This window comes from Procambarus clarkii, chromosome 43 (genome assembly GCF_040958095.1).
Source record: "Procambarus clarkii isolate CNS0578487 chromosome 43, FALCON_Pclarkii_2.0, whole genome shotgun sequence".
NCBI classification, from domain to species: Eukaryota; Metazoa; Arthropoda; class Malacostraca; order Decapoda; family Cambaridae; genus Procambarus; species Procambarus clarkii.
The window spans coordinates 24511780-24539345 of record NC_091192.1 but is presented as its reverse complement, the minus strand read 5'-3'; the positions used below and the strand labels follow the sequence as shown (position 1 = coordinate 24539345).

Genomic DNA, 27566 nt, shown 5'->3' with positions numbered 1-27566 from the left:
ACTAACCAGGACGATTGGTCAGAGACCGGGCCGCGGGGACATTGATCCCCGGAAACCACAACAGGCAGCTATCCGGATGACATCTAACTTGTTTACCTATCAAACCATTTACCATTCAAGTCCACTGTGGTAACAGCATGCAGGGGGAGCGGGGGGGTGGGGGGGAGACAGAGGAGGTATTTAATCCCTCGCAGCATGGAGAAGCAGGCCAGGTCATTCCGATGTTAAAGACGATGGCCTCTTCGACAAGGCGCACCGTTTTATTTAACACACCTGTAAGCTCGTCTACTGTCTCGTTAATGGCCCTAAGCTCGCTTGCTGCTTGGTTATGTCCGACTGTCTGTGGTCAAGACTGTGGCGTTCAGCCATGGCTAATACAGCGTTAGATTAATTGTTGTTGTTTAAGATTCGCTACTAGGAACAAAAAATTCCAAGTAGCACGGGCTATGGTGAGCCCGTAGGTTAGATTAATGGCCTCGTTCATCTGCACCTTTCCGGGATTAGTCGCGCTCTTAACATGATGAGACGTTGTGCTGGCGATGAGTCACAATAACCTGGCTAAAGTGTGTTGACCAGACCACACACTAGAAGGTGAAGGGACGACGACGACGTTTCGGTCCGTCCTGGACTATTCTCAAGTCGATTCTCACAATCGACTTGGGAATGTTTTGGTCCAGGACGGACCGAAACGTCGTCGTCCCTTCACCTTCTAGTGTGTGGTCTGGTCATCAAAAATGAGACGTTGTGTACGTCAACACTAGTGTCGACCTGACCACCTCCACCTGCCTGCTCCACCTGGCACTCGAGTTATGTCAATAGGCCGTTCTACCTCTTATATTGACTAAGTCTATGGACATAGCTCGAGTGCATGGGGGGGAATTGTGTAAAACCCTGGTTTGTGTCTCAGGGAGGCTGCAGGATCCAAGTAAGTTTAGTAGAACTACTGCTTTGAATTCTTTTGACCATGTCGTAGCTCAGTCGATTAAGGCAGCGTCTGGGATGCTCTCGGACGTAGGTTCGAATCCTTGTCACGGCCCTTGTGGATTTGTTCATTTGATGCATCACGCTATTGTGATTTCTGTGTGTCTATGGCACCTCTGCTCTTCGCTGGTTCTATTCTGCATTTTCTTCCATATCGTTCACTCCAGTACGTTGTTATTTTACTGTGTAGATTAGGGACCTGTCCCTCCAGTATTTTCCATGTGTATATTATTTGATATCTCTCTCGTCTCCTTTCTAGTGAGTACATTTGGAGAGCTTTGAGACGATCCCAATAATTTAGGTGCTTTATCGCGTCTATGCGTGCCGTATACGTTCTCTGTATTCCCTCTATTTCAGCAATCTCTCCTGCTCTGAAGGGGGAAGTGAGTACTGAGCAGTACTCAAGACGGGACAACACAAGTGACTTGAAGAGTACAACCATTGTGATGGGATCTCTGGATTTGAAAGTTCTCGTAATCCATCCTATCATTTTTCTGGCTGACGCAATACTTGCTTGGTTATGCTCCCTAAACGTTAGGTCGTCAGACATCATTATTCCCAAATCCTTGACATGCTGCTTTCCTACTATGGGCAGATTTGATTGTGTTTTGTACTCTGTATTATGTTTAAGGTTCTCATTATTACCGTACCTGAGTACCAGTACCGAGATGGGGCCAGAGATGTAAAGAGGGGGCCAGGGAGGAAAAGAGGGAGGCAGGGAGGAAAAGAGAGGGGCAGGGAGGAAAAGAGAGGGGCAGGGAGGAAAAGAGGGGAGCGGGGAGGAAAAGAGGGAAGCGGGGAGGAAAAGAGGGAAGCGGGGAGGAAAAGAGGGAAGCGGGGAGGAAAAGAAAAGGACAGGAAGGAAAAAAGGGGGGGCAGGGAGGAAATGAGGGAGACAAGCAGGGAGATAAAGAGGGACGCAGTAAAGAGGGGGCAGGGAGATAGAGAGGGGGGGGGAGTAAGGAGGTAAAGAGGGAGGGGGACAGGGAGGTAGAGAGGGGGGGGAGGGGGGACACGGGTTCAGCAATTCGTCAACAGTCAACACTTCCAGTCTGGTGCTGAAGTTGCACCAAACAGGTGCCTCTCAGCGCAGATATCGAGCGGTACACTGGGGGTCACCGACCCTTCCCGCCCCCGCCCCCGCCATGCTCCCCCCCCCCCCCCCGCCCCTCCTGGCCCGCCAACACGCTCTCTCAACGCTCCTCTGACCCCATAGCTACAAGTGAATATAAACATCAGAGGTCCCCGACTTTCCCCTAATGCTTCCAGAAAACTTAAGAATATTACCGGTACAAAAGGCGAAAGGAAAAAAGAAAAGATAGGTAATTAGCGAGCAAAAGTCAGTAAGTCAGTGCGACTAAATGGTTCTTGGAAGGGATACGAGGGTAACGGTTGTGGACTGGACACCAGGGGTCAGATTCACGAAAGCACTTACGCAAACACTTACGAACCTGCACATCTTTTCTCAATCTTTGGCGGCTTTGTTTCCAATTATTAAACAGTTAATGAACTCCGAAGCACCAGGAGGCTGTTTATAACAATAACAACAGTCGAATGGGAAGTTTTCATGCATGTAAACTGTTTAATAAATGTAACCAAAGCCGTCAAAGATTGAGGAAAGATGTACACGTTCGTAAGTGCTTGCGTAAGTGCTTTCATGAATCTGGCCCCAAGAGAGTATTTAAGACAACAATCAGACACCTTCCTGCAAGCACTAGAGAAAACAAAGTGCTGGACCAACCGGGTTATAGACCGGGGGCCAGATTCACAGTTAACGAAGCAGTTACGCAAGTACTTACGAACGTGTACATCTTTCCCTCAATCTTTGACGGCTTTGGTTACATTTATCAAACAGTTTACAAGCATGAAAACTTCCCATTCGACTGTTGTTATTGTTATAAACAGCCTCCTGGTGCTTCGGAGTTCATTAACTGTTTGATAATTGTAAACAAAGCTGCCAAAGATTGAGAAAAGATGGACAGGTTCGTAAGTGCTTGCGTAACTTCTTCGTGAATCTAGCCCCAGCCCGTCCGCCTAAGATTTCCCAACGACAAGCAAACGGTCAATTTAAAGTGGTCTCTCCTAACCTACCAGAGGACCCAAAACAGAAAACGGGGCAGTTTGTCACTTTCCGCTTCCATTTTCTAGTACGACAATTTTTTTCCCTTGTGTAACGCATCCGAGAGAAACGCGACGTTCTTTGTGGGAGGACAAGATGCATAGTGGACATGCGAGCCTGAGGACGGCCCCCTGCAACAGTCTGTTGGATCAAGCTTTCACAAGTCTGGGCTGACCCTAAAGCACTCCCGGAACACTTTCGAAGAGACTGGTAACTGGGAGCCGACTGGACGAACACCCTATTACAGTCAAGCACGAGGCCTCGGTCAGAGAACCGGGCCGCGGGGGCACTAACCCCCGGAATCACCAACCCAACTATGCGCGCTCTGATTGATTGATTGATGAAGATTAAGCCACCCAAGAGGTGGCAGTGGCATGAATAGCCCGTAAATAACTAATAAACTCATTTTATACGGCGACTAGTGCTCTATCCACGACCCCCCCCCCCACCCCGCCCCCCTCTCAAGTAACACCTGTTAATCCTCCCCTCCCCTCCCCCCAGACCTTATCCGTCCCTCCCCCTTCCATCACCCCCCCCCCCCCCGCCGACCAACTTTCCATGGCCGTAATAGCAGACTACAACGACCTCTAGCCCTCTCCTTGGAGACCATATGAAAATGTATATATGCTGTGATAAGAACCCAAAAAACTTGTTAACTGCACGCTTGTGATGGTGGCTCTCACTGTGGGGCCGTCTTGGTGGACGCTGATAATTACTTTTATCTTTGACGTAGGCGGAGTTGACACGTGTTTACTGGTGTTTACACAAACACCTGTGACGACACGGGCGTGAGGTGCACTCCCTTCACCTTACCTCAACACTCCTCTATATTTTGTTTCTTCAAGACGCCTTATCAGTGACGTCACGGGGGCCACGTGGTTTTGTTTACATCATACCGAGCGTCAGCAGTGAGCGATAAACAATACTGGTGGTTCTGGGAGTCGATCGGTATAATTGGACTTCTTACTGTGGATCAGTGTTGGCGCGGCCCGGTCTCTGAGCAAGCTTGCTAGTTGCCTGTCTGGTCAGCCAGGCTGTATTATACGCTTCTGCATCAAATCTTACATATAAGAACCACAGCCTAGTTGATCACGCCTTACATTTACAGTGAGAGGTCTTTATGTTTACATAGTTTTCTAAACTAATACTAGGGATTATGACAATGTCATAATTTACCTGTAGCCGGTCGGACAGCACGCTGGACTTGTGATCCTGTGGTCCCGGGTTCGATCCTGGGCGCCGGTGAGAAACAATAGGCAGAGTTTCTCTCACCCTATGCCCCCAGTTACCTAGCAGTAAAATAGGTACCTGGGTGTTAGTCAGCTGTCACGGGCTGCTTCCTGGGGGTGGAGGCCTGGTCGAGGACCGGGCCGCGGGGACACTAAAGCCCAGAAATCATCTCAAGATAACCTTGCCCCCAGAGCTCTCTCCAGGGGCTCCCTCTCTTTACTAAACACATAAACTATTTAGACAAGACTGAACAGCAACATCACATCCCATGAGTTACAGGTAAGTCCACTCCGGGCTCGCCATAGCCCGTGCTACTTGGAACTTCTTGTTCCCAGTAGCTGAATCTTAAACAGCAACAGGCATCTATCTATCAGCTCTTCCTCTCAATTTACCGTTGTTGTTGTTGTTATAGATTCAGCTACTCGGAACAAGTTCCAAGTAGCACGGGCTATGGTGAGCCCGTAGTGAACTTACCTGGCACAGGAGCGGTGCTGTGTCTCCCTCAATTTACCGCGCCGTAAAAATGAAATAGTTTCGTCTCGGCAGAAACGTGCGCACCCTAGCAACCCACCTAACCTACCGAGACCGACAGACACAAACCCTCAATAATCAGCGAGTCATACAAAGATCAATGCTCGTTAATACTTGTGTAAAGGAGGAAATGTAGATGTTTATCTCTCAGAATGTTTGGTAATATGTTTATTGTTTGTGATGTGTGTCTATGTATGTATTAACACGATGTACTGAACGGGGTGAGAATAGCTTGAGCTACCTCATCCCTTTGTGTGTATTTTACCTCAATAAACTTATTTTAATTTCAATTCAATTTCAACACAGCAACCACAGTCCTCGACTCAAGTCCATTCCATCCAGCGGTCCACCCTACAGACGCATTCATAAATTTTTACAAGCTGCTCATTCAAAACAGGAATTTTTAATGAAGAATTCACTTGTTTTTTGATGAAAAACAAGTACAGTCCGTGTGTGTGAAGCCGGGCTGCACACAGCCCGTCCGCCAAAGATGAAAAAGTATATTCCATCCACCCGCCAAACCCCAGCTGTTTATGAATGAAAAGCGGTTTACACGCGACTCACAACTGCTGACGTTCGAACACTTCCGGAACAAGTGCTTCACTGACGAATTTTGTTCGAACCACAATTCTATAAATGCTTCACCCACGTACTACAAACACAAAAAATCGCCAACAGAATCTAAACACTATACATAGAATATTTATGTATAATAATATTAATTTACAGATGAGAACAAACCAATTTTTGATACACAGTATGTTCAAATTGATGAATGCATCTGGGGAGGACGGCCGCTGCTTTAACCAGCCTAGTGTGAGGCCGGGTTGCAATAATATGGTGCGTTAATGTTTACTAATAATAGGTGGCACTAATATAGCTGGCGGGTGAAGACACACTTACCCCACACTGCCCACCAACGTTGTCCTTGTGGCTGACGTCGGCAACTATGGTATACACACACCTGTAACAGACAACACACACCTGTAACACACAACAGTCATATAAGGAGAGCACAGAGCACATTTAAGAACACACAAAGGCCAAGACCTACACACATTATGGTAATAAACACATAACGTATAATATAAAAATAAACTGCAAAGGGCTTACGGGCCCGTACGAGGCGGCTCAAAGTTATATCCACACTAACTCATGTCTATCAATGTCTAACCTACGCATGAAACAATCCAGCGATCCCGTGTCTATTATATTACCCGGTAATTTAGTCCATAAGTCAACAATCTGGAGCATACCTGGAGAGGGTTCCAGGAACTGTTCACTATACTTGGACTTGATCTTCTTTGATTGACTGTTAATAATTACATTCTGTTTGGCAATTCAATTTCTTTATTATGCACCCCATACCCATCCCGTGGGCGGTGGTGTAAAGGATTACAGAGGCACATAATCGGTTCAGGAACTGAACCCTCTAGTTCGTTTAGCTAAGCAAATAACAATCTTTGACGCTAGTTACATAATTATTAATGTTATATATATATATATATATATATACATGTACACTGAAAATCCAACGCCCCACTTTACCCGTTATTCCTATTAATCTCATTTTATGGGTTATCACTCCATGGTCACACTTAAATGCCTTTGGAATGTCTGTGTATACAACATCTGCATTTTGATTTTCTTCTAATGCTTCTGTGATTTTGTCACACAGAGGTTCAGTAACTGTGAAATATACTATCTTTCCGCTCTGAATCCATATTGACCTGGGTTGTGAAGTTCACTGTTTTCCATAACACTGGAGATTTGATTCCTAATATACTTTCAAAAACTTGTATTATGTAATGTTAGTGTGACTGTATTTGTTTGGCATAGCTTTATTACGTCCCTTGTGAAGCGGAGGTATATTTACTGATGTAAGTGGTGCTGGTATCTTCCCCGCGTCCAGGCTCCTCCTCCATATTACACAGAGTGCTCCTCCTACTCGAATTTGACATTTCTTTATGAATATTGAATTCCACGAGTCAGGACCAGGAGATGAGTGCATCTTGAGGTTATCTTGAGATGGTTTCGGGGCTTTTTAGTGTCCCCGCGGCCCGGTCATTGACCAGGCCTCCACCCCCAGGAAGCAGCCCGTGACAGCTGACTAACACCCAGGTACCTATTTACTGCTAGGTAACAGGGGCATCAGGGTGAAAGAAACTCTGCCCATCGTTTCTCTCCGGCGCCCGGGATCGAACCCGGGACCACAGGATCACGCGACCAGTGTTCTGTCCGCTCAGCCACCGGCTCCCGTGTCATAAACATGCTTCCATCCGACATGAGAACACCCAAATCCTTTACATTGCCTTTTCGTTCTATGTTATGATATGACTGAGTTTTGTACGTGGTTTCTGCTTTTATATTTTAATTTGTTTCCGTAGCGCATGAGCTGGAATTTATGTTCGTTAAACACTATTTTATTTTTTGAAGCCCATTGAAAGACCCGATTTACGTTCGATTGGAGGTTTGCCGTGTCCCCTATGTTGATACCTGGTTGATGTTGTCTATTGTTGTTATATTGTCTAGTCTCATAAATCATCGTGCTTGATGGAGTTCTGGGAAGTCTCCTACTCCCCCCAACACCACGTTGTTCTTGTTGTTTCAGATTTAGCTACTCAGAACCAAGTGTCCATGTAGCACGGGCTATGGTGAGCCCGTAGAGAAACACGTCGTGTCATCGTGCACTAAACACTACTCCGGACACACCTGTGTGCTAGGCTAAGCTGGCAACACGTGCACCTGTCCCCCCCCCAAGGCGACAGTGGTGGTGTTACCAAGGGTGCACAGTTATATGTGGAGGCCTGAGCAACTCTCATATGTAACACCTGTAACAGTTTTGTGCACAACACGTCGGAACCATCAAATCACACCAGATATGAGTGAGTGAGTGAGTGAGTGAGTGAGAGAGAGAGAGAGAGAGAGAGAGAGAGAGAGAGAGAGAGAGAGAGAGAGAGAGAGAGAGAGAGAGAGAGAGAGAGAGAGAGAGAGAGAGAGACAGAGACAGAGAGACAGACAGAGAGACAGAGAGAGAGACAGAGAGACAGACAGACAGAGAGAGAGACAGAGAGAGAGAGAGAGACAGAGAGAGAGACAGAGAGAGAGACAGAGAGAGAGACAGACAGACAGACAGACAGACAGACAGACAGAGAGAGAGAGAGAGAGAGAGAGAGAGAGAGAGAGAGAGAGAGAGAGAGAGAGAGAGAGAGAGAGAGACAGAGACAGAGAGAGAGAGAGAGAGAGAGAGAGAGAGAGAGAGAGAGAGAGAGAGAGAGAGAGAGAGAGAGAGAGAGAGAGAGAGAGACAGACAGACATAGAGACAGACATAGAGACAGACATAGAGACAGACAGACAGACAGACAGACAGACAGAGAGCACACATCCCTGACCTCAGCCACAAGTGCCTACCAACTGGTCCAACTGTAGCCCATCATGGTCCAGTTGGTAGTGCGTGTGCATAATGAATCGTCCAAAAGTAGCCTGAACTTCGCAGAGAACTGGAGAGCTACTTGTTGAGTACCTTGAGATGCTTCCTAGTATCAATGTCACTGCGGCCCGGTCTCTAGACCACACCTGATTGACGAACCTCCTGCCCTTTAAGCCAGAAACACAGCCTCACAGACTAGGGGCCAGGATTCATTGAACACGTAAATGTCCACCTACGAAATCGGTATATCTTTCCTCGGATCATTGCGGTGTAGTCTGTATTTATTAAGCAGTTTACGAGGCGGGAGATCTCGCTGCGATCTCGTTCTCAGACTTCGAGACAGTCCCGAAGTCTGAAACTTAAAACTTAAACCCAGTCAGTCCTTAAACGTCAAGTCCTTAAACTTAAACTGTTTAAGAAATGCTAAGCCGCCATGACCGGGTTAAGATGTACGGACCTCTTATGTGGATGCGTAAATGCGTGATGAATCAGTCAGCAGGGAAGGCTGGCCACCCGCCAGGCTGTGGGAGGAGAACTGGTAATCGTCAATGAGTGAACCAAGATGTTTAGCTCTGCAGGCAGCTTCACGCAGCTTCACCAGGCAGCTTTACGCAGCTTCACGCAGCTTCACCAAGTCGTCACATTAGAGTATATGAATTGAGGCAGTTGAGACACACTCAATGTTAACTTCAAGGAATATGAATCAAACAAAAACACATATACAGACTGGCGCAACAGACGCAGACTGGTGCAACAGACCAATACAGAACCGTAGACAGTAAGCCGCCAGCCACAACAGTGTCCCTGACCCCCGCCACAGTCTACCACACCCGTGGTGAACACTGACCCCGGCCTGAGAGCGCCATCTGGCCTTGGCCACGACCTCACCAAGGTTTTGGTGTGATAATATACCAGCCTCACACACACAGCCCCCTTGCCAACCCTTGCTGCCAACCCCAGGCAACACCCGCCACTTTGTTGGCAGTCAATTTTGTCCCAATGTTTATTGTTGGGGAGCGCTATGCCATAGTGGCAGAGTGGTATTCCCCAGTACGAACTACACCCACCGAACTCAAGATAACAAGATAACACCCACTGGGTTATTCCTCCTGTCACCCGTACCTAAACACAGCAATACAATGCTGTGTGTAGATATGATGGAGCCCAATAGGCTCAGGAATCTGTACACCTGTTGATTGACGGTTGAGAGGCGGGACCAAAGAGCCAAAGCTCAACCCCCGCAAACACAACTAGGTGAGTACAATGTATGACCCTCTGCCCTGCGTGACAGTGAATACCAGCATTATCCTCACTTAAGACTTATTCCAAATCCTCAGATTAGGCAAAAATTGTAATTAATTTTTGCCAATAAAGAGGTTAATAAAAAATAAGTAGATTTGGGTCAAAGTGAAATTCCCACCAGTTCCTCCGTCTGCTTCACACAGCTGGGACATCATTCCCTGGTGTGTACCTCCCGGAACCTTCCCTGGTGTGTACCTCCCGGAACCTTCCCTGGTGTGTACCTCCCGGAACCTTCCCTGGTGTGTACCTCCCGGAACCTTCCCTGGTGTGTACCTCCCGGAACCTTCCCTGGTGTGTACCTCCCGGAACCTTCCCTGGTGTGTACCTCCCGGAACCTTCCCTGGTGTGTACCTCCCGGAACCTTCCCTGGTGTGTACCTCCCGGAACCTTCCCTGGTGTGTACCTCCCGGAACCTTCCCTGGTGTGTACCTCCCGGAACCTTCCCTGGTGTGTACCTCCCGGAACCTTCCCTGGTGTGTACCTCCCGGAACCTTCCCTGGTGACTGCCAGGGTCCACGATCCCCACGTTCTTTCAATTTATTTTATTATGGATAATAATAATAATAATAATAATAATAATAAAGTCGATTGGAGGATTCGAACCCTCAACACGGGTACTCCCCGCTTTGCTCCATTTAACTCATTGATATTTCACATTAGTGTGATTTCCTTCTCTATATGAATAATAACAATAATAATAATAATAAAAACAATAATAATAATAATAATAATTATTATTATAGTAGAAACTGTAGAGGAGTCAGCAAACCTCCACATTGACGTAAACAAGTTCCCGCAGAAAGCACAGAAAACAACACTAAGTTCAATCAACTTGATTGTTCAGCTTGAACAATCAAGTTGGAGCTCTTGTAAATACATAACTAGGAAGTACGGGCTGGAGACCGCTGCACGAGGCACTCACACCATCAACACGCCTCTCACCACACCTACCAAACTGTTAACAATTGCCACGTGTTAGTAAACAGGAAAGTCCCGTCATCTTAACGTTTTCTATGCCTCGGCCTCAATAGGTTAGGTGGTGATTGATTGATTGATGAAGATTAAGCCGCCCAAAAGGTGGCACGGGCATGAATAGCCCGTAAGTGGTGGCCCTTTTGAGCCATTACCAGTATCAATAGATGTGGAGGTGGGTTAGGTAAGTTGCTAGAGTTCCTATATTTCCGTTTAGGCAAAACAGTTGCCCTTCTTACGGAGAGGTAGATGCTGAAAACGGGTTGACCACCGAAAACGGGTTGACCACAGAAAACGGGTTGACCACCGAAAACGGGTTGACCACAGAAAACGAGTTGACCACAGATCAGAAAGGTAACACCTTAGAATATAATCATATCAGAAAAACTGACGTTTACAGAACACAATAAAGCAACTGTCACAACTGCGAGACATCTGGTCGACTGGAAATCAAATTAACTGTCTAACAAATGGCAGACCAATGATGGAACATTTTAAGACACTAGTGCTCACTAGGGTAAAGTATTGTTGCACACTAACAGCTCCGTTCAACGCTGAAGTTTCTCGACTGGAGAACCTGCAGACTGAATCCATTTATTAAAACATTAAATTATTGGGACCGCTTAAAGTAGACGAGAGAATTATTGACATTTTGGAAACTATCAGAGGGACTGACTCCAACATTGAGAAACTACAAGTACAATAGATACGTTTAGAGAGAATTCTATAAACATTAAAAGCCCAAGACTCATCACTAATAAATATACCTTAACTTTTTTACCTCGAGGTCTTTCGGGGATCAGTGACCCAGCGGCTCGGTCTCTGACATCGTGGCTGACAGTCTGATCAATCAAAATTCAGTGTTCACGAGGGAAGTTGATAAACACCTACGACGTGATCAACCGAGTTGTGATGCTGACATTAGGCTGATCAACCTGGATGTCATTTATACGTCAGACAGAGAACAGCGGCGACTAACAGCCTGCTTGACCCGCCCGCCCAGCAGAAGGTCTGGCCAGAGACCAGGCTGCTGGGACAATGATCAATGGAGCCCTCGCAAGGCGCAATCAATTACAGTAACGTGATGTACCAATGAGAAAATCAGGAGCCACAAGGAGGGATTCAAACCAAGCTTTTTGGAGGGATTCAAACACTTGGTACTCCCAAGCACACGCCCTACACCACTACACCACAACATGGTAAAAGCAATGCAACTTGGGAGTCAATTAAATACCAAAGTGCCATCCCTTGAATCACCGAGAATCAGGACCCAGGACTCCTAGAATCTATGAATCTAGGGATCCTGAATTCGAATCTTCCTCATGGCTGCTCCTGATTTTCTCGAACCCTCACAAGATAAGGAGCTGGACAACATCCTAGGGAATAGTGAGGGGGTGGGGGCTTCCTGTCTCCGTCGAGGACACTTAAATTCAAGTAAATATTAAATACCTTTCCCGACGGCCAGTCAGTCACCCCTTGTATACAAACTACCTCCATTCTTTATGATTAATATTCCGTTTTCTGTTTTAAAATAAATTTTAAAGCAGATTATCCGAGCTTTCCTTCTCGCTACAAATTTGTAGTTCACTGAAATCACAATAAAATTCCTCAGAAGTTGGACTCGTGCCCAAGACGCAACAGGAATATCCTCTCTGAATCGCGACACTGAGGCGCTGGAACAAGAAACTTTTCGCTCTCTGGTCTTTTGTAGGTTTTGGTCATTTGGTTTAGGTGTTTGGTCTTTTGAAGTATATCCACACATACACACACACACATACACACACACACACACACACACACACACACACACACACACACACACACACACACATACACACACACACACACACACACACACATACACACACATACACACACACACACATACACACACATACACACACACACACACACACACACACACACACACACACACACACACACACACACACACACACACACACACATACACACACACACATACACACACATACACACACACACACACACACACACATACACACACACACACACACACACACACACATACACACACACACACATACACACACACACATACACACACACACATACACACATACACACACACACATACAATGATTATTGTGTGTAGTTGAACATCGGCGTATGTTCCAGAGTTGTGTAATTTACTTAATTGTATTTTATGTTTTATTACTGTACAATTGTTTAGTTGACCTGTGGTGGAGAGCCAGGAGCAGTCCTTCACTGGTCTCTGGGCCGTTGTAGCAGTCACGCGGATTGTGTGTGCTCTCAGAGCCGGTCGGCCGAGCGGACAGCACACTAGACTTGTGATCCTGTGGTCCTGGGTTCGATCCCGGGCGCCGGCGAGAAACAAGGGGCAGAGTTTCTTTCACCCTATGCCCCTGTTACCTAGCAGTAAAATAGGTACCTGGGTGTTAGTCAGCTGTCACGGGCTGCTTCCTGGGGGTGGAGGCCTGGTCGAGGACCGGGCCGCGGGGACATTAAAGCCCCGAAATCATCTCAAGATAACCTCAGTAATTGTATAGTATGGATATTTGCTCATATCTATTGTCTTCTCACCAGTAAGATAAGAAGGGCATTATTGCCTGGATCAGAGTTAATAAGTGTTATCACTAAATTCTCAACTTGTAACTACTACGGTGAAGTGCCATTTTTTGTTATTGCCGTTTAGGGGGGACTGTCGTATTTTGATGCCTGAGTGGTCTTAACTCTGGAGAGATCCCTGACTGTCCGTCTTTACAGTCAGTGTGGACTCTTAACTTTTGAAAACGAGTAAACTGACTTTGTCATTTATCAGTAATTGTGGACGAACTTTGGTAGAGTTTTTGTTTACTAATATTTTCAGTTATTGTGAACTTAAGATGTGTGATAATAGTTTTTCCTACTCTGCCATTTGCCAATCCAGTCGGGACTTAGTATTTCTGAAGGCAAAGTGATAGTTCACTGACTTGTGTTAATTGATCTTTATGCTGAGACATCCCCCCCCCCGAATGTCAAGGGCGCCTGACAGCTGGGTGGACATGGCTTCGGATTCGTAGTCCTGATATTCCGGGTTCGATCCCCGGTGGAGGCGGAGACAAATGGGCAAAATGTTTCTTTCAGCCTGATGCCCCCCTGTCACCAAGCAGTAAATAGGTACCTGGGAGTTCGACAGCTGCTACGGGCTGCTTCCTGGGGGAGGTGTGTGTAACAAAAAGGAGGCCTGGTCGAGGACCGGGCCGCGGGGACGCTAAGCCCCGAAATCATCTCAAGATAACCCCCCCCCTCCCTCTCCCACTCTGGGGATGTAGTGTCACCGTCTCCACACGTCAGGAGCCAGTCTTAAGCTGTCTCGTGTACCCATAAGTGATCTTTGCCTAGTGACATCTAGCCACTGTGACTTGTGCTTTGAGTTACCTTACTTGAATGTTACCCGGTTGTGGGTATGTATATATATTGTAAATAATGTGTGTCGTGTAGACAAGTTCACCCCAGTAAACTGGTGGGTTTTACTTCGACTTTCACTCAACGCCAGACATTTTGAACTTGCATATTTGAAGTCAGGAGGTTCACTAATTTATGAGGCAAAGTTCTACTCCACGAGACTTGCTCGGCATCATGACGCGACAGGAACCACCTCCAAAGTAACTTAGACCAAATTCGACAAAGAATTCGAACATCAATAAAGTTCGATTACTGGGACTGGCAAGAGGTGCGGCGAGGCCAGTAGGCCGGGCACAAGACGCTACACCTCACTCCCCCGTGGTGGTCACCCACGGTACACACCGTTTAGAAAGCACATTCCCATACTGCAAATGTCTCGGGATCTTAAAAGTATCTTTATGTAGAAACAGATATTTAAACTACCGCTAAGAAATGAGCCAGGGTTAAGTAGGAGGAGAAACCTGTACACTCACCACAAAGAATGAGTGCATGGAATTCATTGATCGGACTCGAGAAGTCCGATCTCTCTCTCTCTCTCTCTCTCTCTCTCTCTCTCTCTCTCTCTCTCTCTCTGTCTGTCTGTCTGTCTGTCTGTCTGTCTGTCTGTCTGTCTGTCTGTCTGTCTGTCTGTCTCTGTCTGTCTGTCTGTCTGTCTGTCTGTCTGTCTGTCTGTCTGTCTGTCTGTCTGTCTGTCTGTCTGTCTGTCTGTCTGTCTGTCTCTCTCTCTCTGTCTGTCTGTCTGTCTGTCTGTCTGTCTGTGTCTGTCTGTCTGTCTGTCTGTCTGTCTGTCTCTCTCTCTCTCTCTCTCTCTCTCTCTCTCTCTCTCTCTCTCTCTCTCTCTCTCTCTCTCTCTGTCTGTCTGTCTGTCTCTCTGTCTCTCTGTCCCTAGAAGAGCGAGTCACATTAGTCCTACTGAAGAATATGACTCCTGGCAACTTGTATATCGAAGATATGCCTAACATGCCTCCTATACTTATTTGTAAACACGGTTGTTGATTTAGCGAAAGAAACTACACGTGGGCATAATAAACGAGGCATCTTGAGGTTATCTTGAGATGATTTCGGGGCTTTAGTGTCCCCGCGGCCCGGTCCTCGACCAGGCCTCCACCCCCAGGAAGCAGCCCGTGACAGCTGACTAACACCCAGGTACCTATTTTACTGCTAGGTAACAGATGCATAGGGTGAAAGAAACTCTGCCCATTGTTTCTCGCCGGCGCCCGGGATCGAACCCGGGACCACAAGATCACAAATCCAGCGTGCTGTCCGCTCGGCCGACCGGCTCCATCGCTGGATTATTTCAACTGCAGGGTAGACATATATGAACGAGTTTGGGTATATGGTTGACACCTGGTTGATGGGGTTCTGGGAGTTCTACTCCCCAAGCCCGGCCCGAGGCCAGGCTCGACTTGTGAGAGTTTGGTCCACCAGGTTGTTGCTTGCAGCGGCCCGCAGACCCACATACCCACCACAGCCTGGTTGGTCCGGCACTCCTTGTAGAAAACAGTCCAGTTTTCTCTTGAAGATGTCCACGGTTGTTCCGGCAATATTTCTTATGCTTGCTGGGAGGACGTTGAACAACCGCGGACCTCTGATGTTTATACAGTGTTCTCTGATTGTGCCTATGGCACCTCTGCTCTTCACTGGTTCTATTCTGCATTTTCTTCCATGTCGTTCACTCCAGTACGTTGTTATTTTACTGTGCAGGGTGGATATAAATATGACCTGCCTCGTATGGACCAATTCTGAGCTGTCTCGGATGGACCAATTAGGAGCTGTCTCGTATGGACCAATTAGGAGCTGTCTCGTATGGACCAATTAGGAGCTGTCTCGTATGGACCAATTAAGAGCTGTCTTGTATGGACCAATTAAGAGCTGCCTCGTATGGACGAATTAGGAGCTGTCTCGTATGGACCAATTAAGAGCTGCCTCGTATGGACCAATTAGGAGCTGTCTCGTATGGACCAATTAGGAGCTGTCTCGTATGGACCAATTAAGAGCTGTCTTGTATGGACCAATTAAGAGCTGCCTCGTATGGACGAATTAGGAGCTGTCTCGTATGGACCAATTAAGAGCTGCCTCGTATGGACGAATTAGGAGCTGTCTCGTATGGACCAATTAGGAGCTGCCTCGTATGGACGAATTAGGAGCTGTCTCGTATGGACCAATTAAAAGCTGCTTCGTATGGACCAAATAGGAGTTGTCTCGTAGGAACTTCCTGAAAGCACTATTTACACCCCTTGTAATAGAGACGAGAAATACATCACAATCTACACACCTAAAACACTGGAAGGTCAGACTCCAAACCTGCACAATAATACAATATACGACATAGAAGGTAAGCGATATTGAAGGAGTAAAATAAATTAAACGAAGATCTGAGTGCCATAAACACATTTAGAGAACACAACGTGTAAACATGAGAGGCCCGCGACTCTTCACTCTCCTGCCAGCAAACATGACAAATGTCGCAGGAACAACAGTGGAAGCTTTTTAAGAGAAGTGGACAAGTTTGTGGTGGAGTTACTGGGTCGGTCTGGCCGTGATGGCCGTGTTGTCCTGCGGGGTATACAACACAGCCTTACAGGCCACACACTCCCCATGGAAGGTTGGCCCCCAGGCTAAGCCGTGACAAGAGAACTGTCGAAATTGTCTGCAGGTTATGACAGCTCCTCCACCCACCCCAGGTACCGCCAGGTACCGCCGAGGACCACCAGGTACCGCCGAGGACCGTCAGGTACCGCCAAGGACCGCCGAGGACCGCCAAAGACCGCCAGGTACCGCCGAGGACTGCCAGGTACCGCCGAGGACCGCCAGGTACCGCCAAGGACCGCCAGGTACCGCCAAGGGCCGCCAGGTACCGCCAAGGGCCGCCAGGTACCGCCAAGGACCGCCAGGTACCGCCAAGGACCGCCAGGTACCGCCAAGGGCCGCCAGGTACCGCCAGGTACCGCCAAAGACCGCCAGGTACCACCAGGTACCGCCAAGGACCGCCAGGTACCGCCAAGGACCGCCAGGTACCGCCAAGGGCCGCCAGGTACCGCCAGGTACCGCCAAAGACCGCCAGGTACCACCAGGTACCGCCAAGGACCGCCAGGTACCGCCAAGGGCCGCCAGGTACCGCCAAGGACCGCCAAAGACCGCCAGGTACCACCAGGTACCGTCAAGATGCAAGGGGTCCACACTGATGGGTTTACCTGTGGCCGCACCTGCCACTCTCAGCTACACTCCTCCTGGGCCAGGTACACCACTCAACACTCTCCATTACTCAACACCCAACACACAAGTTACAGTGCCGTTATAACGCACCCAATGGCTAAGGTAGTTGCCACGTGGTCGCCACACACAGGTTACAGCCAGGGTGTCTGAGCTTCACTAAGTGTTTAAGAGTGTGAAAGTTACCTAATAAAACACATTAGTGTGTCGTGAGCCAATAATGTATTATTATAACATAACAAAAGGTTCAAGGAAACTGCACAAGTGTATAACCTAATAATACTAATTCAATGTGTCAGGGGACAGGAAGCCAGAGTGTATTCATTCACGTTAGGCTTATATATCGACGTCCCCCCCCCCCACAGTTCGAATTACTGACCCCGCCCAGGATGCAACCCCACAAGTAAGCTGATGAACTCCTGAGTACCTACTTACTGCTAGGTGAACAGGTGCATTAGGTGATGGAAAATGTGCCCATCCATTTCAGTCCCGTCCGGGATTCGAAACTGGAATTCTTGCTTTGCGAGTCGAAAACCAACCCGACTGTACTACCGGTACCCCTCTCTATGACCCTGAATATGTGTAACCTTCGCTTGAAACAACCCAGTAGTTCCAAGGCTATTATGTTACCCGGTAGAGGTTCCTGAGCCTATTGGGCTCCATCATATTTACATCTAAAAATGTGTAACTCCATCACATCACTGCCTAATGCATACCATTTGTTAACTACTTTGACACTGAACAAAAATTATTTCTCATGTGGGTGTAGGCAGGTGTGTGATGAACATGTGGGTGTAGGTAGGTGTGTGATGAACATGTGGGTGTAGGCAGGTGTGTGATGAACATGTGGGTGTAGGCAGGTGTGTGATGAACATGTGGGTGTAGGTAGGTGTGTGATGAACATGTGGGTGTAGGCAGGTGTGTGATGAACATGTGGGTGTAGGCAGGTGTGTGATGAACATGTAGGTATAGGCAGGTGTGTGATGAACATGTGGGTGTAGGCAGGTGTGTGATGAACATGTAGGTATAGGCAGGTGTGTGATGAACATGTGGGTGGAGGCAGGTGTGTGATGAACATGTAGGTATAGGCAGGTGTGTGATGAACATGTGGGTGGAGGCAGGTGTGTGATGAACATGTGGGTGTAGGTAGGTGTGTGATGAACATGTGGGTGGAGGTAGGTGTGTAATGAACATGTGGGTGGAGGTAGGTGTGTGATGAACATGTGGGTGTAGGCAGGTGTGTGATGAACATGTGGGTGTAGGCAGGTGTGTGATGAACATGTGGGTGTAGGCAGGTGTGTGATGAACATGTGGGTGTAGGTAGGTGTGTGATGAACATGTGGGTGTAGGTAGGTGTGTGATGAACATGTGGGTGTAGGCAGGTGTGTGATGAACATGTGGGTGTAGGCAGGTGTGTGATGAACATGTGGGTGTAGGCAGGTGTGTGATGAACATGTGGGTGTAGGTAGGTGTGTAATGAACATGTGGGTGGAGGTAGGTGTGTGATGAACATGTGGGTGTAGGTAGGTGTGTGATGAACATGTGGGTGTAGGTAGGTGTGTGATGAACATGTGGGTGTAGGTAGGTGTGTGATGAACATGTGGGTGTAGGCAGGTGTGTGATGAACATGTGGGTGTAGGTAGGTGTGTGATGAACATGTGGGTGGAGGTAGGTGTGTGATGAACATGTGGGTGTAGGCAGGTGTGTGATGAACATGTGGGTATAGGCAGGTGTGTGATGAACATGTGGGTGGAGGTAGGTGTGTGATGAACATGTGGGTGTAGGCAGGTGTGTGATGAACATGTGGGTATAGGCAGGTGTGTGATGAACATGTGGGTGTAGGCAGGTGTGTGATGAACATGTGGGTGTAGGTAGGTGTGTGATGAACATGTGGATGAGGGTGGCGCACATTTCCAATAGTAACCATATATGCTACACACAAAACATAGTAAAGGTCAAGTCATTATAGAGAGGAACACAACAACACTATACATGAAACTAGAATTTAAATAACATACCAGTATATATATATATTTAGTGATGTAAGGAAAATCTCTGTCTGGAAGAGAAGTAATGAAACCTTGAGCACTATATAACTAGAATATGTTGACAGAAACAATTATAGACAGGGAAGACAAAAAAATATATATAATATATATACTGGTTCAGTAACAGGGTTGTTGATTTGTGGAACCAATTACCGCGTAACGTGCTGGAGGTGGGGTCCCTCGATTGTTTCAAGCGCGGGTTGGACAAGTATATGAGTGGGATTGGGTGGTTATAAATAGGAGCTGCCTCGTATGGGCCAATTGGCCTTCTGCAGTTGCCTTTGTTCTTATGTTCTTATATATATGGATAAAAGTCAATTATAAACGCAATATTAAAAAAATGCAGGCGATGAGTCACAATAACGTGGCTAAAGTAGGTGTAGGTAGGTAGATTCTCAATCGACTTGAGAATGGTCCAGGACGGACCGAAACGTCGTCGTCCCTTCACCTTCTAGTGTGTGTGTGGTCTGGTCATCAATTAAAAAAAATTAAATATTGTTAATCACAGGTCTAAAGGAATCCTGGATCAGAATCACTCTTCTTAACATTCATAAACTATTGACGTGTCCACTTACAAAGTGTGCACACCTTTCCTCGCTCATGGGGCGGCTCAGTTTACATTTATTAAAGAGTTTAAAAGGTTGAAAACTTCGGGAGACATCTCCCGTCATGCAGGGTGCAGTCGCACCTCCACAGATCTCCAGTATCAGCTCTTGATACTGGTAATGGCTCAAAAGGGCCACCACTTACGGGCTATTCATGCCCGTGCCACCTTTTGAGTGGCTTAATCAATCAATCAATCGTTGGAAACTTGGCCAGCCAAGGTCACTATTGTCACGGAGAGCTTCGAAGGGCTCCAGAGCGCAGAGTGATCCAACCTCCACAATTCTCTTCCCCCCAAAGAGAAAGTGCAGAGATTTTAGAAGAGAAATTAGACTCGTCTGCGGTAAAAAATCCCCATGTAAATGACGACTTGATTACGAAGCCAGGAGAATTTTAGTCTATCGAAGCGAAGTGTAAATGTATGATAGATATGCGTTCATGGGGACGTGCGAACAAGTTCAAGTTCAAGTATGTTTATTGAGACAAGAAAGAAATTCATCTCAAAGGGATAGAGTAGCTTAGGCTATTTCTACCCCCACCCCCCCTTCCCCTGTCGTGCGAACAATGTATCCGAACAGTGTTCGGATACATTCGGATACACGATAAACCATTAAACAATTACTGCACTCTTTGTACCATTAAGGTTACGCCACTGTGGGTCTCGAACCTTGAGGCTGGTTCAGAGAATCAATGTCCTCGCGTCTCTGGCCATACCCTTGTGGATTTGTTCATCTGGCCTTGTCGAGCTGTAGACGAGGACGGGCCTCTGGGGTTCTGTGGGGTGTGAGAGCGTTCGATTCCACTCCGCTGCGCCAAAATAAAATTATCACAGATATATCAGGCTATTGTGTTTTCATTGTGAAAGATATGGTAATTATGAAGATAAAGGGCAAAGTACTGTATACCTGGAGCATACCTAGAGAGGGTTCTGAGAGTTGTCCTACTCCCCGAGCCCGGCCTCAGGCCAGGTTTGTATAAGAACATAAAAACATAAGAACAAAGGCAACTGCAGAAGGCCTATTGGCCCATACGAGGCAGCTCCTATCTATAACCACCCAATCCCACTCATATACATGTCCAACCCACGCTTGAAACAATCGAGGGATCCCACCTCCATCACGTTACGCGGTAATTGGTTCCACAAATCAACAACCCTGTTACCGAACCAGTATTTACCCAAGTCTTTCCTAAATCTAAACTTAAACTAAACTTGCTCCGGCACTTCTTACAGGAACTGTGCAATGGAATGGAATGGAACTATCAGGGGAAAAGCGCCAAGCCATTACTACTATATAGCACTGGGAAGGAAGGGGTCAGGATAAGGATTTGGGATGGGACGGGGGGAAGAATGGTGCCCAAACCACTTGGACGGTCGGGGATTGAACGCCAACCTTCATGAAGCGAGACCGTCGCTCTACCGTCCAGCCCAAGTGGTTGGACGGGAAGTGTACAGATACTTGTACACAGCGCAGCACCCACACAACATTGTGCTAAAGACGGGACCAACTGTCTAAATGGTCCCAAGGTCTTCAGCCTAATCTGACCTGATCATCAGCAAGAGTTCTCCCATTCCCAGCTCTCTCCTTCCTCCTCGCCATGGTTAGGGTAGGGTTACGGAAGGTTAGGGTAGGGTTACGGAAGGTTAGGGTAGGGTTACGGAAGGTTAGGGTAGGGTTAGGAAAGGTTATGGTAGGAAAAGGAAGGTTAGTTAGGGTAGGGTAGGGAAGGTTATGGTTATACATTATGGATATAATTAGGGTAAAGAAGATTACCGTTTGGGGAGGAAACAAGTTATGGGTAGAGTAGGGTTATGGGGAAGGTCGGCTGGGGTTACCTTACCTTTCCAAGACTCCGAGGATCAACGTCCCCGCGGCCCGGTCGCGGTCAAGTTAACCAGGTTGTTTGACGCGGCTGCTCGCAGTCTGACGAATAAGTCACAGCCTGGTTGAGCACGCATCTTTTGAACGCGTTTATCAAGTTCTCTTTTGAACACCGTGAGAGGTCGGCCAGCCAGTTCTGCCCCTTATTTGAATAGGGAGAGTTTTGAGAAGCCTTACGGACCCTTGATGTTGACAGAGTGCGTTCTCTCTCTCTCTCTCTCTCTCTCTCTCTCTCTCTCTCTCTCTCTCTCTCTCTCTCTTTCTCTCTCTCTCTCTCTCTCTCTCTCTCTCTCTCTCTCTGCGTACCTATTCATTTCAATGGATCTATTTTGCACATCTTGCCATGCCTTTAGGTCTCATTTATGTATTTAGATAATTACTAACTTACTCATGTATGTATGTATGCGGAACTGGAACTTGTCCATTTCCCAAGTTTAAATTATTATGTCTCTCCCCCTTCTGTGCTCTGGGGAATAAATTTTAAGCCGTTCTAATAATTTACATGATTTATAGAGTGGATTCTAGCAGTAAACGATGGTTTGTACGTTCTGCAGGTCAGCATTTTCTCTAACTTTTAATGGGGTTGAGGGAATTATAGAGGAATACTGTTGTACAATGACAGCCCCTTTCAGTTAGTTTAGTTCATTTATTATGCACCCCATACCCATCTTGTGGGTGGTAGTGGAAAGGGTTACAGATGGACATAATGGGCTCAGGAACTGAGCCCCACAATTCATATAGCTAAGCTAGTTAAGCCCTTTTCAAAGATGGGGAAATTGCTGACCTGGAAAGAGCAGAGATCCTTTACTGCTAGAATCCACTCTGTAAAACATCTAAACTATTGGGACCGACTAAAGAGCCTAAATCTGTATTCTCTTGAGCGTAGGCGGGAGAGATAAGAACATAAGAGATAAGAACAAAGGTAACTGCGGAAGGCCTATTGGCCCATACGAGGCAGCTCCTATTTATAACCACCCAATCCCACTCATATACATGTCCAACCCACGCTTGAAACAATCGAGGGACCCGACCTTCACTACGTTTCGTGGTAATTGGTTCCACAAATCAACAACCCTGTTACCGAACCAGTATTTACCCAAGTCTTTCCTAAATCTAAACTTATCCAATTTATATCCATTGTTTCGTGTTCTGTCTTGAGTTGATACTTTTAATACTCCATTTAATACTCTAGAGTTAGTTAGGAGCAAGGGAGGAATCCCGATCATATGTGGCATTCTTCCAAGAAAGGGAGTGGGAAATGAATGGATATCGAGGGCACTTGGTGTCAATTGCCGGCTGGAAAGATATTGCAAATCAAATGCAATATCTTTCATAGACAACTGGGAACACTTCTATGGAAGAAATGAAATGTATGCTCGTGATGGGGTGCATCTATCGAGAGCTGGGGTTGTTGCTGTTGCGAACTCGCTAGAAGAAGTGGTTAGAGGTGTTTGTTTGGGTTTAAACTGTTAGTAGATAGAGGTATGGGAATTGATTTGGAGGAAGGAGGTAATAAAAGTATGTGTTTGTGGGAGAAAGGAATTGGCAAAACGATCAGGGAAAGAGAAGGTCCGCAAAATAACAATTCACTTAGGGTATATTACACTAACAGTAGAAGTCTAAGAAATAAAATTAACGAATTAAATGCTCTTGTCTGCACAGAAAAAATAGATATTATTGCACTTACCGAAACGTGGATGAATGTAGAAAATAGAGAACTATTAGCTGAATATCAAATATATGGATTTAAACTATTTCACACAGATAGATATATTAGACGAGGAGGTGGAGTAGCCATATATGTTAGGGACAATTTGAAATGTAGTCTCAAAGAGGGAATCAAAACAGAGCCACACACAGAAACTATTTGGATTGAATTAAACGAAAAAGCTAATAATATTATAATAGGAGTAATATATAGGCCACCAAATTTAGACAGAATGGAAGCAAAGCATCTATGGGATGAAATATCTAGAGCATCTAGATCTAACAGTATTTATGTCATGGGTGACTTTAATTTTAGCGGAATAAACTGGTTGAACAAAACAGGGAATAGTGAAGCAGAAGATTTTCTAGAATTAATTGACGATTGCTTTCTTACGCAACCCATTAAGGAACCAACACGGGAAAATAATATTTTAGATTTAGTGTTAACTAACAGGGAAACGCAAATTAATGACATCGAAATAGGGAGTGAGCTAGGGAGCAGTGATCACAAAGAAATCAGATTTAGCATAGAATGGAATAGACCAGTAGGAGAAAATTCTGTTAAAGTGCCAGATTTTCGAAAAGCTGATTTTAATAGCCTAAGAATTTTTTTGGGTCAAATTGATTGGAAAGGCTTGGGTATGGGGTGTGGGCCGGTCTTGGAGCGAGACATGAACCCAGCGATAGGTGACTTAAATGGGGATTTCGATGTGGATTCAATATATAACTTATTTAAGAATATTCTAAACAAAGCACAGGAACGTAGTATACCATACAAATTGAATAGATCGTATACTAATGACCCAAAGTGGATAACAAAGAATTTGAAGAACCTTATAGGTAAAAAGAGAGCTTGGTACAAAAGGATTAAAAATGGGGAGGTCACTTTAGAACAGGAATTCGTACAACTGGATAGAAATGTTAAAAAAGAGATAAGGAAAGCAAAAAGAAACTATGAAGTTCGCATAGCAGGGCAAGCAAAGACAAATCCTAAAGGGTTTTTTCAGTTATATCGTACTAAGACTAGGGAAAGGATAGGTCCATTAAAAACTGATACAGGTCAAATAACAGATAGTGATGAAGAGATGAGTAGTATTTTTAATAAATATTTTGTATCTGTATTTACTAAAGAGGAACTTAACAATATGCCTTCAGCCGAACAAGTCTATGTGGGTGGGGACGAGGACAGGTTGACGAGTTTAGCAGTTACCAGGGAGGATGTTCTTAAACAAATAGTAAAACTCAAACCAAACAAATCCCCAGGGCCGGATGAAGTGTTTGCTAGGGTGCTTAAAGAATGCAAAGAGGAGCTTTGTGACCCACTGTCAACCATATTTAATAAATCAATAGAGTCAGGCAGAGTGCCAGAGTTTTGGAAAGTTGCTAATGTGATACCAGTTTTTAAGAAAGGAGATAGATCACTTGCGTCTAACTATCGACCAATTAGCCTAACGTCTATTGTGGGAAAGTTACTGGAATCTATAATAGCAAATAAAATTCGTCTTCATCTTGAAAAACATAAATTAATAATTGAGTCGCAACATGGTTTTATAAATGGCCGTTCATGTTTAACAAATTTGTTATCTTTTTATTCTAGCATTGTTGAGGCAGTTGATAGTGGTAAGGATTGCGATGTTGTATACCTTGACTTTAGCAAAGCTTTTGATACAGTGCCACATGAAAGACTGATTAAAAAAATAGAGTCTCATGGTATTGGGGGTGCTATATTAAGCTGGATTAGGGCATGGCTATACCAAAGGAAACAGAGAGTTAGTATAAATGGAATCAAGTCAGAGTGGGAAAATGTTGTAAGTGGAGTGCCTCAAGGCTCTGTCCTGGGACCTCTGTTGTTTATAATATATATAAATGATTTAGATTCAGGTTTGAGTAGCAACATTTGCAAATTTGCCGATGATACGAAAATCGGTAGGGAAATTAATTCGGAGGAGGACTCACTATCACTTCAAGTTGATCTAGATAGGGTTTTGAAATGGTCAAAGGATTGGCAGATGCAGTTTAATGCTGATAAATGTAAAGTTCTGAGGTTAGGTAATGATGATAGAGTTACAAGATACGAGCTAGATGGTGTTGTGATTGCGAAGTCGGATTGCGAAAGGGATCTGGGAGTTATGATTAGTAAGAATTTAAAACAAAAGGATCAATGCATAAATGTTCGTAATAAGGCAAATCGGACACTTGGATTTATTAATCGCAGCGTTAGTAACAAGACACCTGGTGTGGTTCTCAAGCTATATCTTGCTCTAGTTAGGCCCCATTTAGATTATGCAGTTCAGTTTTGGTCGCCATATTATAGAATGGATATAAATTCACTTGAACGTGTCCAGCGTAGGATGACTAAGTTAATTCCCCAAATTAGAAATCTTTCATATGAAGAAAGATTAACAAAGCTTAAGTTGCATTCACTGGAAAGGCGAAGAGTTAGGGGTGACATGATAGAGGTTTACAAGTGGATGAATGGACATAACCGGGGGGATATTAATAGGGTATTAAAAGTATCAACACAGGACAGAACACGAAACAATGGATATAAATTGGATAAGTTTAGATTTAGGAAAGACTTGGGTAAATACTGGTTCAGTAACAGGGTTGTTGATTTGTGGAACCAATTGCCGCGTAACATTGTGGAGGTGGGGTCCCTCGATTGTTTCAAGCACGGGTTGGACAAGTATATGAGTGGGATTGGGTGGTTATAGAATAGGGGCTGCCTCGTATGGGCCAATAGGCCTTCTGCAGTTACCTTTGTTCTTATGTTCTTATGTTCTTAACATCCCCTTTGTTATGTCCATTCATCCACTTGTAAACCTCTATCATGTCACCCCTAACTCTTCGCCTTTCCAGTAAATGCAATTTAAGCTTTGTTAATCTTTCTTCATATGAAAGATTTCTGATTTGGGGAATTAACTTTGTCATCCTACGCTGGACACGTTCAAGTGAATTTATATCCATTCTATAGTACGGCGACCAAAACTGAACTGCATAATCTAAATGGGGCCTAACCAGAGCAAGATATAGCTTAAGAACCACACCAGGTGTCTTGTTACTAACACTTCGATTAATAAATCCCAGTGTCCTATTTGCCTTATTACAAACATTCATGCATTGATCCTTTAGTTTTAAATTCTTACTAATCCTAACTCCCAGATCCCTTTCGCAATCTCAACACCATCTAGCTCGTATCTTGTAACACTATCATCAATACCTAGCCTCAAAAATTTTACATTTATCAGCATTAAACTGCATCTGCCAATCTTTTGACCATTACAAAACTCAATTTAGATCAAATTGAAGTGATAGTGAGTCTTTTTCTGTGCTAATTTCCCTATCGATTTTTGTATCATCGGCAAATTTGCAAATGTTCCTACTCAAACCTGAATCTAAATCAGTTATATATATTATAAACAACAGAGGTCCCAGGACAGAGCCTTGAGGCACTCCACTAACAACATTTTCCCACTCTGACTTAACCCCATTTATACTAACTTTGTTTCCTTTGGTATAGCCATGCCCTAATCCAGTTTAATATAGCACCCCCAATACCATGAGAGACTATCTTTTTAATCAGTCTTTCATGTGGCACTGTATCAAAAGCTTTGCTAAAGTCGAGGTACACAACATCACAATCCTTACCACTATCAACTGCCTCAACTATGCTGGAATAAAAAGATAGCAAATTTGTTAAACATGAACGGCCATTTGTAAAACCATGTTGCGACTCATTTATTAATTTATGTTTTTCAAGATGAAAACGAATGTTATTTGCAATTATCGATTCAAGTAACTTTCCCATAATAGACGTTAGGCTAATTGGCCGATAGTTTGAAGCAAGTGATCTATCTCCTTTCTTAAACATTAGCAACCTTCCACGACTCTGGCACTCTGACTGACTCTAATGATTTATTAAATATGGTAGACAGTGGCGCGGAAAGCTCCTCTTTGCATTCTTTAAGCACCCTGGCAAACACTTCATCCGGCCCTGGGGATTTGTTTGGTTTGAGTTTTACTATTTGTTTAATAACATCCCTGATAACTGTTAGACTAGTCAACCTGTCCTCGTCCCCATCCACATAGACTTAGTTCAGGTG

At 45.4% G+C, this 27566-nt stretch overlaps 1 protein-coding gene across 3 annotated transcripts in view; it reads right to left on the bottom strand.

The window, feature by feature from the left end:
• The window catches only part of LOC123755876 (serine/arginine repetitive matrix protein 2), a 270322-nt gene that overhangs the window by 30454 nt on the left and 212302 nt on the right, over positions 1-27566 (bottom strand). For 2 of the 3 annotated variants that reach the window (XM_069300127.1, XM_069300126.1), the window contains one exon: positions 5765-5825. The exons of the other annotated variant lie outside the window; for it this stretch is intronic. The gene's annotated coding sequence lies outside the window, so the exon portion shown is untranslated. The remainder of the gene's footprint in view (positions 1-5764; positions 5826-27566) is intronic. 3 annotated transcript variants of the gene reach the window in all.